The sequence below is a fragment of the Esox lucius genome, chromosome 8 (assembly GCF_011004845.1).
Source record: "Esox lucius isolate fEsoLuc1 chromosome 8, fEsoLuc1.pri, whole genome shotgun sequence".
NCBI lineage: Eukaryota > Metazoa > Chordata > Actinopteri > Esociformes > Esocidae > Esox > Esox lucius.
The window spans coordinates 1,992,669-2,007,701 of NC_047576.1; positions in this window are offsets into that span (position 1 = coordinate 1,992,669).

A 15,033-nucleotide genomic window follows, 5' to 3' on the forward strand; every position below is an offset into this window, starting at 1 on the left:
GGTGCATTAGTGCACATGGCATGGGTGACTTGCACATCTGTGAAGGCACCATTAATGCTGAACAATATATAGAGGATTTGGAGTAACATATGCTGCCATCCAGACAACAACCTTTTCAGGGAACACCTTGCTTATTTTAGCAAGACAATGCCAAACCACATTCTGTAAATATTACAACAGCATGGCTCCATAGTTAAAGAGTCTGGGTGCTAAACTGGCCTGCTTGCAGTCCAGACATGTCACCCATTGAAAACATCTGTCATATTATAAAATGAAAAATACAACAAACGAGACCCCAAAATGTTGAACAGCTGAAATCCTATATCAAGCAAGAATGGGAAAACATTTCACATTCAAAACTACAGCAACTGGTCTCCTCAGTTCCCAAATGCTTTCAGAGTATTGTTGAAAGAAGAGGTGATGCAACACAGTGGTAAACATGCCCCTGTCCCAAGTTTTTTTAAACTGGCATGAAATTGTTGCTGGCATTAAATTCTAAATGGGCATGTATTTTTCCAAAAACAATAACATTTCTCAGTTTCTTTGTCTTTGTACTATTTTCAATTAATTATAGGGATAAATGATTTGCACTTCATTGCATTCTGTTTTTATTTGCATTTAACGCAGCGTCCCAACTTCTTTGGAAATGGGATTTTATATCAACGGACTGCTTACAAGGTCCAACTATTTGCTAATTTGTTTGAACTATCCCTTTTTAATCTTGAATAGACCTACCACCAATCGGTTGTTGTCATAAATAAGTACTTAAAAAAGATGGCAGTGCTTTCCCAGTCCTCTTAACATTTACCGTATTTGTTTTGTATTTGTTAGGCACGTTTCTTGGTTGATAGCAAATGCAGCATAGAAACTGTAGGCACCTCATCATGTTCTCCATGTCTGTAATCTTCTCAGCCAGACTGGGGAAGACATCCTCACCTGAATGGAGGGAGAAAGAACCAAACAATGAATGAGGATGATCACAGTTCCCAGAATAACAGGCAAATGAACTGAGCCAAACAGAGAGACTCACCAAGAATCTGCATCTGTTCCTGTTTTATCTGCAAAAGAAGTGTTTCAGCACTTTCAGCTGGCCCTCTCCTATTTTATTGCGACCAGCCCACATAGATCCGCCTCCCAGTCTAGTCTCTTCCATTCTGCTCTTCCACTACCTGAGGCAGTGACACACTGGAGATACAGAGTTCAATTCCCCATCTAAACAGTTACACTCTTGATGCAGGCCAACATGAAGAACTCAGGACTTCCCAGTGTCAACTGTGTGTCACACTGTGTCTCACTGCGTATCTCACTTTGTCTCCCTATATGACTTACTCTGTCTCACCGTGTGTCTGACTGTCTCACTTTGTCTCAATATACAGTGGGGAGAACAAAAATCCAGAAAATCACATTGTATGATTTTTAAATAATTAATTTGCATTATATTGCATGACATATGTATTTGATCACCTACCAACCAGTAAGAATTCCGGCTCTCACAGACCTGTTAGTTTTTCTTTAAGAAGCCCTCTTGTTCTCCACTCATTACCTGTATTAACTGCACCTGTTTGAACTCGTTACCTGTATAAAAGACACCTGTCCACACACTCAATCAAACAGACTCCAACCCCTCCACAATGGCCAAGACCAGAGAGCTGTGTAAGGAGATCAGGGATACATTTGTAGACCTGCACAAGGCTGGGATGGGTTACAGGACAATAGGCAAGCAGCTTGGTGAGAAGGCAACAACTGTTGGCGCAATTATTGAAAATGGTTCAAGAAAGTTCAAGATGACGGTCAATCTCCCTCGGTCTGGGGCTCCATGCAAGATCTCACCTCGTGGGGCATCAATGATCATGAGAAAGGTGAGGGATCAGCCCAGAACTACACGGCAGGACCTGGTCAATGACCTGAAGAGAGCTGGGACCACAGTCTCAAAGAAAACCATTAGTAACACACTATGCCGTCATGGATTAAAATCCTGCAGCGCACGCAAGGTCCCCCTGCTCAAGCCAGCGTCCAGGCCCATCTGAAGTTTGTCAATGACTATCTGGATGATCCAGAGGATGAATGTGAGAAGGTCATGTGGTCTGATGAGACAAAAATAGAGCTTTTTGGTCTAAACTCCACCCGCCATGTTTGGAGGAAGAAGAAGGATGAGTACAACCCCAAGAACACCATCCCAACCGTGAAGCATGGAGGTGGAAACATCATTCTTTGGGGATGCTTTTCTGCAAAGGGGACAGGACGACTGCACCGTATTGAGGGGAGGATGGATGGGGCCATGTATCGCGATATCTTGGCCAACAACCTCCTTCCCTCAGTAAGAGCTTTGAAGATGGGTCGTGGCTGGGTCTTCCAGCATGACAACGACCCGAAACACACAGCCAGGGCAACTAAGGAGTGGCTCCGTAAGAAGCATCTCAAGGTCCTGGAGTGGCCTAGCCCGTCTCCAGACCTGAACCCAATAGAAAATCTTTGGAGGGAGCTGAAAGTCTGTATTGCCCAGCGACAGCCCCGAAACCTGAAGGATCTGGTGAAGGTCTGTATGGAGGAGTGGGCCAAAATCCCTGCTGCAGTGTGTGCAAACCTGGTCAAGAACTACAGGAAACGTACGATCTCTGTAATTGCAAACAAAGGTTTCTGTACCAAATATAAAGTTCTGCTTTTCTGATGTATCAAATACTTATGTCATGCAGTAAAATGCAAATTAATTACTTAAAAATTTGATTTTCTGGATTTTAGTTTTAGATTCTGTCACTCACAGTTGAAGTGTACCTATGATAAAAATTACAGACTTATACATGCTTTATAAGTGGAAAGATCTGCAAAATCGGCCGTGTATCAAATACTTGTTCTCCCCACTGTATGACTTACTCTGTCTGTCTTACCGTGTGTCTGACTGTCTCACTTTGTCTCACTATGTTTCTCATTCTGTCTCGCTGTGTGTTTTACTCTGTCTTGCTGTGTTTTACTCTGTCTCTCTGTGTGTTTTACTCTGCCTTGCTGTGTTTTACTGTCTAGCTATGTGTTTTACTCTGTCTCAATATGCGTCTCACTCCTGAAGTGTGCAGAATGCCCCTTTACAGAGGTACACGGCTCACAATAACCTAATGTATACTGCAGCCCACGACACACACTTCAGACATCCAGCATATTTTCAAAGTGTGATTTTCTCCTCATTGATGTCCTCCTCTCCAGAGTTGTTGATATACATGTTTGTGAACGTCTCCCAGCTCAGCCTCTTGTTGTTTGTGAGATTTAGAGGGTCAGTGAAATGGTTTTCTGCCACATGCCCTTGGTATTTTATATTGCTCATTCAGCAGCCTCCTGGGTTGTGAAGTGCATGAAGCCACAACCCTTTGATTAGGCTTTGATCACACACCACCGTGCAGGAGCTCTTATGTCTGCAGACGTCCCCACTGCAAATACACCAGTTAACATTATTCAGATCTGACTTGTGTTTCTCTTCCTGGTGGAATCTGGTTCATACCACATGATGCACATTAGTTTGCCTTTGATTCCTTCGAAGTTCACTGTCTTCTGTGTCTTCCCAACATCTGCACACTGGTGTAGGTTGACATCAACATATTCTAAGGATTGCGTAGTTTTGTCCCCCCAAACCTTGAAGTCAATCCCCACTGTTTACAGTTTTTGAAACAGGAGTGTTATTAGTGACTATATCAGTGAAATAGTTCTCCTTCTGAACAGTGGTAACGAAGTACACTAAAAATCTACGTTTCTATGTAGGAACGGTGTTGGCGTAACCCAGCAACAGAATGCTGGCTGAACACACTTGGCTCAAAAAAATAAAGGGAACACTTAATTCCCACATCGGGTCCTGATGAAGGAAATATATTAAAGATCAAAATCTTTACTATACGTTATGTAATTAGTTGAGAACAAAATAACATAACGGTCAGTAGAAACCAAAATCCCCAACCGATTGAGGGCTTGCGTCAGATGCACCAATACATAACATCCCAGAGGTTCTCAATTGGATTCAGGTCTGGGGAACGTGAGGGCCAGTCAATGACATCAATGCCTTCGTCATCCAGGAACTGCCTACACACTCTGGCCACATGAGGCCGGGCATTGTCCTGCACCAGGAGGAACTCAGGGCTCACTGCACCAGTGTAAGGTCTGACGTTGGGTCTGAGGATTTCATCCCGGGACTCTCCTCGTGTAACGGCCTGTCTCCTGGTATGTCCTCCATGCTCTTGAGACTGTACTGGGAGACACAGCAAACCTTCTTACGGCAGCACTTATGGATGTGCCATCCTGGAGGAGCTGGACTGCCTGTGCAACCTGAATGGGCTGCAGGTACCGCCTCATGCTACCAGTAGTGACAAGGACACTAGGAGAACAGAAAACTGGAGAAAAATTAGGAAGGATAAGGAGAGAGCAATTGTCTGTGGTGGGGTTATGGTTTAAGGTGGGGTTATTATCTGAGGTGGGGTTATGGTTTAAGGTAGGGTTATGGTCTGAGGTGGGGTTATGGTTTGAGGTAGGGTTATGGTCTGAGGTGGGGTTATGGTTTAAGGTAGGGTTATGGTCTGAGGTGGGGTTATGGTTTAAGGTAGGGTTATGGTCTGAGGTGGGGTTAACCAACCTGATTAAAGAAAAGTCTGCAGTATTTTAGGACTATGAATTATTGGTATTACTAACAGGGTTGAGAATCTGATATCAATCAATCAATCAATCAGATTTATTTATAAAGCCCTTTTTACAACAGCAGTTGTCACAAAGTGCTTTACAGAGACACACGGCCTTAAACCCCAAGGAGCAAAACAACAGTAGTGTTGGATTTCAGTAGCTAGGAAAAACTCCCTAAGAAGGCCGAATTTTAGGAAGAAACCTAGAGAGGACCCAGGCTCAGAGGGGTGACCAGTCCTCTTCTGGCTGTGCCGGGTGAGATATTAAGAGTCCAATTAGAATAATAAATACATTTCTCTGGGCTAAATCCAGAGTCTATTTGATTCTAGACTAGGTCAAAAGTATGACCAGGTGGACAAGGACAGGGACAGCAACGGGCCCCTCAAACCAGGTACTCTGCAGGTGTGGACCAGGACCTCATCTCCTCCAAAAATGTAAAACTGGAGGAGACTGGGAAAAGTTAGAAAGTGCATTCCTCATATCCCCCAGCACAATAATATAGCAGCGTAACACTTTGGAACTGAGATGGGGGGGGGGGGGGGGACAATTACTTTACATTTTCTCAAGAGCAATTTTTAGGGGACACCAGTAGTGCTGTAATATAGTTTTAATTTGCACCATCGGTTTGCTTGCTACTGTAGATCTGCAAATTCAGCTACTGTGTGAACCCTACCAACATAAAACACATTTACTGGATTAGTCTCACGTTGGCTATGTGCATTGAGTTCCTTTCAGAAGGTAGACACAAACACTGTCACCATGCCAGCTTAGTAACACTACAAACACTGCACAGCTGCAAAAGCTTGTTCATCTTACTGTAGCTTGCTAGCAAACATCAGCTAACCGCTAGCTAACATAATGAGTGACCTGTCATTCAATGCCGAGAAAATGCTCTGGTGACAGTTAGAAATGTTTTTTTATTGAATTGAGTGGTAGACGTAAGGAAATGCTAACATATCTTCTCTGCTTATGATTACTAAATAACATTCTTTGCATCAAGGTTTATGTTTTCCGAATACAGGAATGTTTTTAAGTGCCTTGTTATTCACAACAGATGCTACTTGTAGCTGCACTGTACAGTTGGCTAGATTTCCCCAAAAAACAACACAGGCAATGTAAAAATTTTTACAGTGCAATCTAATGCTTAAAAAGGGATATTATCATGTTATTTCATAGTATTTGCATTCCATATGCTTCAGTGTTATTTATGGTATGTTGTTCACTTTTTATTGTTTCTGTCATGGAATAACCACTCAGAAAAACCTGAGGAAAATATTTTCTTGGTCTGTTAAATTAGCTGACAAGACATGATATGCATGAGGATTGGTCTCACTTCGGGAAGTAAAAATCCATTAACTTTTTATCAATTGACAGATTTTCCAAATATCTTAGGAACATTCCAGGTTTCCAATTTATTCCCACCTGATTTGAGGAATGTTCTGACATTAATGAAAAAAGATAGTGTTGAGTTCCTAGAAGCCGGTGATTCAGGCTTCATTTTGAGGGAATCTTAGAAAAATACTCCCCACTTTCTCTTTTCGACACAGCTGTCACACAGGTGTGACTAGAAAAAAACAAGTGTTCATAGTCAACATGTTTCTCAGCCGCTCACACTTCTCACAAGGCAGAAGTGCCTTTTCTCTTTGGGGATAGGAGTGTCCCTATAACGTTGATGAGCGTGTGGTTTATTAATGAAGTGCATCTTTATCCAGTCAGGGAAGACAAACAACTGGCCGCCCCCTCAAAGCTCCTAATCGGCTCATTAGTCTTGGAACAGACATAGTCTCTCCCTCTCCCTCTTGCAGGGCGTGGCTCCATCCATCACACACTCTCAGCCATAACCATAGACCACATGCACGCCTGCTGTCTAATGCACCTTCACTATAACTCAGCTGACTCTGAGGTAAAGGGAGCTCATGGTGTGGCGTTACTGTGACTCTTTCACTCTGCGCTGTCTGAGCGCTTATCTGCGTTTGCCGTTTGACCCGTGCAAATTTCCCTCATTCATTCCTCTCTTCCTCAGCCCCCTTGCTCTTTGCTCCGCAGCCTCAGTTAATTCAGTAACTTAAAATCTCATTTCAGACACAATTAGCCTTTAGCCTGTGGAGAATTTGGCTCCTGCGGTGTTTTTTGTGTGCAAATTTCTCATTTCACTTTGCTGATAGAGATAGTTGTTGGGAACAGGAAAATGAATTATTGGATCATTTTCGGTTGAAAACATTACAGGCTCTAAACATGTCTATTAAGGCCTGCTAACTACCATTTAAACCTCTAGTTGTTGGCATGCTGGGGTCTTATTAGTTGTTTGAAAGTAGTTTAAATAAAATTTCAAGGGACAGGCTTAGGATGAACTCCACATTGGCCACTGTTTTAAGCTTTGTGCTGCAGAGCTGGTGGAACAAGACAAAATAATAGCATGCGTCATGCATTCGTGTCAGCGCAAGAAGACCTTGAAGGTTTACAAACTTTATTTTCTCCCACTATTTCGTTTTTTGAATGTGACGAGTGCTCGGTGTAGAATATTTTATGTAAGTGTTCATAACCAAAAACTGTCATACCGCATCAGTCAGCCTTCCAGTGCGAAATGTTGTACTGTGCTGTGCCTTTTGTAGCAATCTTAACTCGAATGTTTCCCTTTGTCTCGGAGCTGCCCTTCCAATCAAAGCCGTGGCTAGACGGCTACACGTCCTGTTATTCTGGAGGCAGTGAGCATGTCGACGGTTTAACAACGCTGCAGTGTCACGGGTCCCTCTCAGCACGATGGGTCTCAGCACGATGGGTCTCAGCTCGCCTGTTTTATGATGTACGCAAAGATGAGGGTGAGGAATGAGGCGGCTGCAGCACTGCGGATTGGAGCACTCCGAGAGCCAGCCTGGCCTGGGGTGAGACGCGGAGCATCCAGCCTGGCAGAGGGAGAGACGCGGAGCATCCAGCCTGGCGGAGGGTGAGACGCGGAGCATCCAGCCTGGCGGAGGGTGAGACGCGGAGCATCCAGCCTGGCGGAGGATGAGACGCGGAGCATCCAGCCTGGCGGAGGGTGAGACGCGGAGCATCCAGCCTGGCGGAGGGAGAGACGCGGAGCATCCAGCCTGGCGGAGGGTGAGACGCGGAGCATCCAGCCTGGCGGAGGGTGAGACGCGGAGCATCCAGCCTGGCGGAGGGTGAGACGCGGAGCATCCAGCCTGGCGGAGGGTGAGACGCGGAGCATCCAGCCTGGCGGAGGGAGAGACGCGGAGCATCCAGCCTGGCGGAGGGAGAGACGCGGAGCATCCAGCCTGGCGGAGGGTGAGACGCGGAGCATCCAGCCTGGCGGAGGGTGAGACGCGGAGCATCCAGCCTGGCGGAGGGAGAGACGCGGAGCATCCAGCCTGGCGGAGGGTGAGACGCGGAGCATCCAGCCTGGCGGAGGGTGAGACGCGGAGCATCCAGCCTGGGGGAGGGTGAGACGCGGAGCATCCAGCCTGGGGGAGGGTGAGACGCGGAGCATCCAGCCTGGGGGAGGGTGAGACGCGGAGCATCCAGCCTGGGGGAGGGTGAGACGCGGAGCATCCAGCCTGGCCTAGGGTGAGACCATAGCATCCAGCCTGGGGGAGGGTGAGACCATAGCATCCTGCCTGGGGGAGGGTGAGACCATAGCATCCTGCCTGGGGGAGGGTGAGATGCGGAGCATCCAGCCTGGCCCAGGGAGAGACACGGAGCATCCAGCCTGGCCCAGGGAGAGACACGGAGCATCCAGCCTGGGGGAGGGTGAGATGCGGAGCATCCAGCCTGGCCCAGGGAGAGACACGGAGCATCCAGCCTGGCCCAGGGAGAGACACGGAGCATCCAGCCTGGGGGAGGGTGAGATGCGGAGCATCCAGCCTGGGGGAGGGTGAGATGCGGAGCATCCAGCCTGGCCCAGGGAGAGACACGGAGCATCCAGCCTGGGGGAGGGTGAGATGCGGAGCTTCCAGCCTGGGGGAGGGTGAGATGCAACCATTGTTGATGAAGAGGGGGAATGGGAGACCAGTCAGCGACACCAATATATGTCAGGAAATGTTTTGTCTCTTTTGTCCTCTAATTTAACAAATACTGATTTATTACAAATTCTATATTCTTTATACTGAATATTTTATAATTTATTGTATTTTGACTGTTTGATGATTTTGAATAGTCTGGGAATTATATTATTATATAGACACTGTGTTCTTGTAGTCATAGAGGGTTAAATAGTTATAGTTATCTGTGTAGATGAACTGGTCTTATATGTCTGTTCAGCATTTTCTTCTATTGACTTTCGTTTTGTAATGAAATAGTACTATGTTTAATTAGGAATGAAAACCCTGACACATCAAAAACACACGATATGCATACATACTGTACAGACTCCTCTAATTTACAGTACTGACTCAAGGACAGACATGTCCTATACTGTATTGTACTGACTACTGTAATGACTCCTGTACTGTAATGACTCCTGTACTGACTCCTGTATGATATTAAACTGACTCCTGTATTGTACTGACTCCTGTATTATACTAAACTGACTCCTGTACTGTACTGACTCCTGTATTATACTAAACTGACTCCTGTACTGTACTGACTCCTGTATTATACTAAACTGACTCCTGTACTGTACTGACTCCTGTATTATACTAAACTGACTCCTGTACTGTACTGACTTCTTTACTGACTTCTGTACTCCAATGAAAGCTGTACATCCCTTAGAGGAAAACCTCTTTTATCTTTGCATTTCCTCTCAGCACTTTTGAGTTGTAATTAAAAAAGGCAAAGGAGAAAAGGAAACACTTTCCTCCCGTTAATTATATTGCAACTCTCCTCCAACAGCATGGAGGGGATTTCATTTGAATAAAATTTAATTTAATCAGTGTGCTGAAAGAGGGAGAGAAGGCAGGTGGAGTGGGGGGGGCATAGGAAATATTTGCACCCCCTAGGGTCAATGGTACATGAAGGAGGAATTAAAACGAGCAAACATATTTATTCTGCTTGACAGCAGGGGGACAGATATTAATTTGATTCACTTGTGTATGAATACAATAAAATAATAATTCCTTAGGTGCTCTCTCCCCCTCCCTCGTCTTCCCTCCATTCCAACTCCTGGACGTGGAACACAGCGGCCTAGAAACCAAGGATCCTGTATAGCTTTTGCACAACCAGTAAGCATGTTTGGACTGATGAGAACTCTGTTTCACAATGGAAACGTGGCACCAAACACCCAAACATGTTTTCCATCAGCGTCTTTTTCTTATCCCATGAACCCAGTAACAAGTTTGAATGGATCAGAACCCTCCTCCATTCACCCCACAGCAAGTGACCATCGCCCACCTGGCGGGCGAGACCACAGAGAACCGCCTCCCCCGTGAGGCTGCACTGTGTCGCCATCAGAGACGGTGAACAAAACCACTCCACGTGCAAATGGAGACATCCACCATCAGGGGATCCGATTGGCTGTACCTTCTTCCTTGGAAAATACGTCTGTGTTCTGTGACGACAGCCTTTCCCCTCCCTTCCTCCTGCTCCCTCATCTGTTCTTTATTGCACCTACCTCACACCCGCGGCGCCCCCTTCTGGTGGGTTGTTTGTGTTGCTAAACGGATGAAACCAAATGCTTCTTTCCCACATCCACTTCATCAACGTTCATGTTACAAAGGGCTTAATCTTATTTGAGCTCCCCTCTGGTTAGCCTTGTAAATTCATTACAGTGTTGTCGGTAAAGGCTGCGGCCCATTCCGCGTCCCAGTACTTTATAAATGGGCCGGGCATCCGCATAATTAAAACCCGGATGCTCTGACATAATTCTTAATTAAGCAGTAATGCGATAAAGGCAAGATAGCAGAACAAAACTCCTCCTTTAAGGAAACGAAGCCCTTTGTAATTAGGTGATTAATAGAGTTGGGAAAGTGGATGTAATTGCCCAGACCAGCCCCCCCGGCTGGTTGTCAGTGCTTCTCCGGCTGATCTCACATGGCGGCTCTTTGAGGAGAACTCCTGGATTCTCCATGACTGAGCCACAGTGCTGGAATACAGCTCACACTGTGATGGATCCCCCTGTGATGGAGGTGTGGAGCTGGTTAACAGGCTAGAGATGGACCCGCTCACCTGTGGATCCATCAGACTGGTGTTATCTATGTAGCACACACACACACACACCACGCACACAAACACACACACACCCACACACCACACACCACACACACACAGGGCTGTATATTGTGTCACCCAGCCTGATGGAGCCCGGGGTCAGACAGCCCAAGGACACGTGTGGTGGCGCTGCTGGCTTTGTCGTGGCGCTGCTGGCTGTGCCGTCCACTGCAGGCATATGCTCCCAGCCTCAACAGCCCCTTGTCTGAAAGTTAAAGGGTCACTGCCACTGCTGCATTTTAATCCCTAAATGGAAAGTCTGTAAATGCTATTATCTTCCATCTGCTGGTAGCCTATACTTATGGAGGAGAGGAGACTCACTCGGTTACACTCACTGACACGCTCACTTCCACTCTCTCTCTCCTCTCTCTCCTTTTTCACTCCCTCTCTCTTCTCTCTCTCGCTCCCCCTCTCTTCTTTCTACTCTCTCGTTCTCTCTCTTTCACTCACCCTCTCTCTTCTGCCTCGGTTCTCTTTCATTCTCTCTTTCTCGCTTCTAGGATGGTTTTTGACTCTTCACGAGAGGGCAGTCATGCTCCACTGGCAGTCATGATTTCAATGTCTTACAGAACCAGTGGCTCACGCCCGAGATTCATTTCTCTTACACAGACACACCCAGTTTCTCTTGTCTAGGAATGGATTGAGTAGATTATCAATTATTGAATACAGGAGTTTTACTTACTCAAACATGAATGCAGAAATGAATGTGATGGGTGGGCTTAATTGAGAGTGTAAGGATTAAGTTCCAATTCTGAAATCAGAATTAAAGTTAAGTACTGAAATGTTTAGGTTAAGGGTTAAATTTAGGGTTAGGTAAGGATTCATTTTAAGGTTAGGACTAAAGTCGGTTTTAAAGGTAACATTTAGAATAGGGAACTAACTTTTGTCAAATGTCTACATAGAGTATTCAGTCTTTTTTAAATGCACGCTCTGCCCTCTCCACTGAGTTAATCAATCATATTCATTTCTGCATTCAGGGCAGATCTGCCCCCAAGACATGCTTTAGGAAGTGAAACTCCAATGTGTTTGAATACGCAGTAATCCCATGTTTGCGTGTTTTGGTTGGACCTGGTAGGTGCCAAGGGTTAAGGTAATTGATATGGCAAAGAGGTGAACAGAAAGTAAGGTGGATTGAGATGCCCACGGTAAAATCTAGAGAGAACTAGCACTCAAGGTCCAAGTGCGGACCTTGAACACACACAAACCCACAAACGTGTTGACCAGGCAACAGATGATATGGTGGTAGTGGATTGTGAGCAATCTTCTTTCTGTATTCAGTGTGGGTCTCATTCCGAGGGGTGGAATTAAACCTGACTATAACCTAATCCCTGCATAATTCCCTTCATCCATTTTATAGAGCAGGGAGCAGGGGGGTGACTGGCCAATGAGTCTGCACGACTTACAGAAAGAGACCAAGTGAAACGACAAATTCCCAGTAGCGGCCGAATGCCTCAGGAAATGCACCAGGAAGACTTCAATAGCCCTGCTGGACATTGAAGGATGTCCTTATCAAATTGTCATCAATGCAATTGATTACAGGGTATTTATTTGTCAGTTGAGCTCCAGCTAACTGATTCTGTCCCCCTTAAAACTACCCCAAATCCCCATCAAGTTATGTCATGCTAAGCCCGGTTAAAAGATTCACTGTTGGACTGGCGCTAATCCGCTTAGCCCACTGTAAATATGCAATTCATATTTAATGATTAATTTACCCCTCGGTTATTCTGCCAAACTCGGGGTCTGTACACACAAAAGAGCCCCTCACAGCTCAAATGTCAACAATGTAAATTGGAAATAAGTAATTATTTTAGAGTATGGAATAGATTGCTTCTCACATGTTCCCTGAATATGACAAATTGATTTGCCGGAAACGGGGAGTTGTGAATCCGTCAGACAATTTTGGCAAACACACACTTCATGGTAATTGAAGTCCTGTAGCCAGAAGGTAAAATGCTCCTTTTCCAGTCCTTCTAATTTGTTCTCTTAACAACTTGATATTCATACAGTCAATAAAACGCAGCTAAATCATAATTTTTGTTTCTCTGAGAGGGTGACACATGGAGTAGTGGTAGCGGTGAGAGGGTGAGACAAACAGGAGTGGTGGGGGTGAGAGGGTGAGACAGACAGGAGTGGTAGCAGTGAGAGGGTGAGACATGGAGTAGTGGTAGCGTGAGAGGGTGAGACAGACAGGAGTGGTAGGGGTGAGAGGGTGAGACAGACAGGAGTGGTAGCGGTGAGAGGGTGAGACAAACAGGAGTAGTGGGGGTGAGAGGGTGAGACAAACATGAGTGGTGGGGGTGAGAGGGTGAGACAGACAGGAGTGGTAGAGGTGAGAGGGTGAGACAGACAGGATTGGTAACGGTGAGAGGGTGAGACAGACAGGAGTGGTAGCGGTGAGAGGGTGAGACAAACAGGAGTGGTGGGGGTGAGAGGGTGAGACAGACAGGAGTGGTAGAGGTGAGGGGGTGAGACAGACAGGAGTGGTGGGGGTGAGAGGGTGAGACAAACAGGAGTGGTGGGGGTGATAGGGTGAGACAGACAGGAGTGGTAGAGGTGAGGGGGTGAGACAGACAGGAGTGGTAGTGGTGAGAGGGTGAGACAAACAGGAGTGGTAGCGGTGAGAGGGTGAGATAAACAGGAGTGGTAGCGGTGAGAGGGTGAGACAAACAGGAGTGATTATTCAATATTAAGCATTGAAGTGCATAGATGTTTGGCTTCCATCAGACAGCCCATAATGTTCCTGTAGCCACGGATGCACTTTATGTCCTGTCAGTCCCACGGCTAGGCTGAGAAAGTGTTATGCCACCGAAGCATGTTTCAACTGAAGTGGGAAACAAAGGAAGAAAAATCCATTATGTTTCTCTACAACTACTGAAATTGACTCGACTCTTCTGTGTTTCATGTCCACAGGATATTTTTCTCCTCATTTTCTTTGGTTACGTCACTCTCCTCTCCTAGATGTTCTGCTTGAAGGCTGTGGCAGCCTTCTATCTCCTCCCTGCCTCTCTCCCTCCATCCCTGTTGTGACTCTCTGCCATCTCCCTCTCCATTCCCTTAACCAGCTACAAGTCCTCTAGTTTATGAACCTGGCGGGATGCTTTAGTCCAGGGGCACTGAAATTGTCCCATTAAAACAACCCTCAAATTGCAGGTTTGTGGCCATCCTCAGGTTTAAGCCACCAATCACCTTGCTCCCATCAGGCTGTGCGTGTGGTTATGGCATGACATGTTATTGTACTTGGTGGCCCACAGAGAAAACATGAAACTCCCAACCGTATATGGCCATTATGTTTCTCCCTCGGCAGGAAAAAAACTGGAAGCACACATTCCATAAAGTTTTCATTACATGTTGTCAGTGGGTTTCTGCCCACATTGCTCACATTCCTTTCATTCCTCTTACATTCAGGATTTACCTGGGTCCTCTTGGCACACGCTTCTTTTCTCGGGGAGGCAATGGCAGCTCTTTTCCCTGACTCTTTTGGCTTGAAAAAAATACTAGAAGAAAAACCAGGAGGCTTATCGACGTTCTGGATGACATGATATTGACTGAATCATTCTGCATTAGTCAGAGTGCCGACTCAAGCGTGTCCGGAAAGTTAACTACCGTCAGAACTCTGAAGCGTGATCTGTCAGTCATTCAAAGACACATGTCGCGTTGCTCACAGGCAGGGGGAGAGGAAATTGCTGGTTATGTGTACAGTAGCAAGGAACCCTTGGAATTTTTCACAAATGTTGTTTCAAGTTTCAAGGTTTATTTGTCAAATGCACTGAACTACACAGCATTGATTAATGTACCAAACTGGTGATAGATGTTCAACACTGTGATGATTGATGTTCAACACTGTGGTGATAGATGTTCAACACTGGTGATAGATGTTCAACACTGTGATGATTGATGTACCAAACTGGTGATAGACGTTCAACACTGCCGTGATAGATGTTCATCATGGCAGTGACTGATATTCAACACAGCAAGGTTAGATGTTCAGCACTGGGGTGACTGATGTTTAGCATTGGTGCAGTAAATGTTCAGCACTGTGGTGATAGTTGGTCAAAACTGGTGGAAGATTAACCACTCTTAATTTTCACATCCTGACCCGCCTTCATCTTCCCCGTCATTCTCCCTCCACCCATCCCAGCATTCCTCACTCCATCCATCCCTGCATTCCTCACTCCATCCCAGCATTCCTCACTCCACCCATCCCTTCATTCCTTCCTCCATCCATCAATATCTCCATTCCTT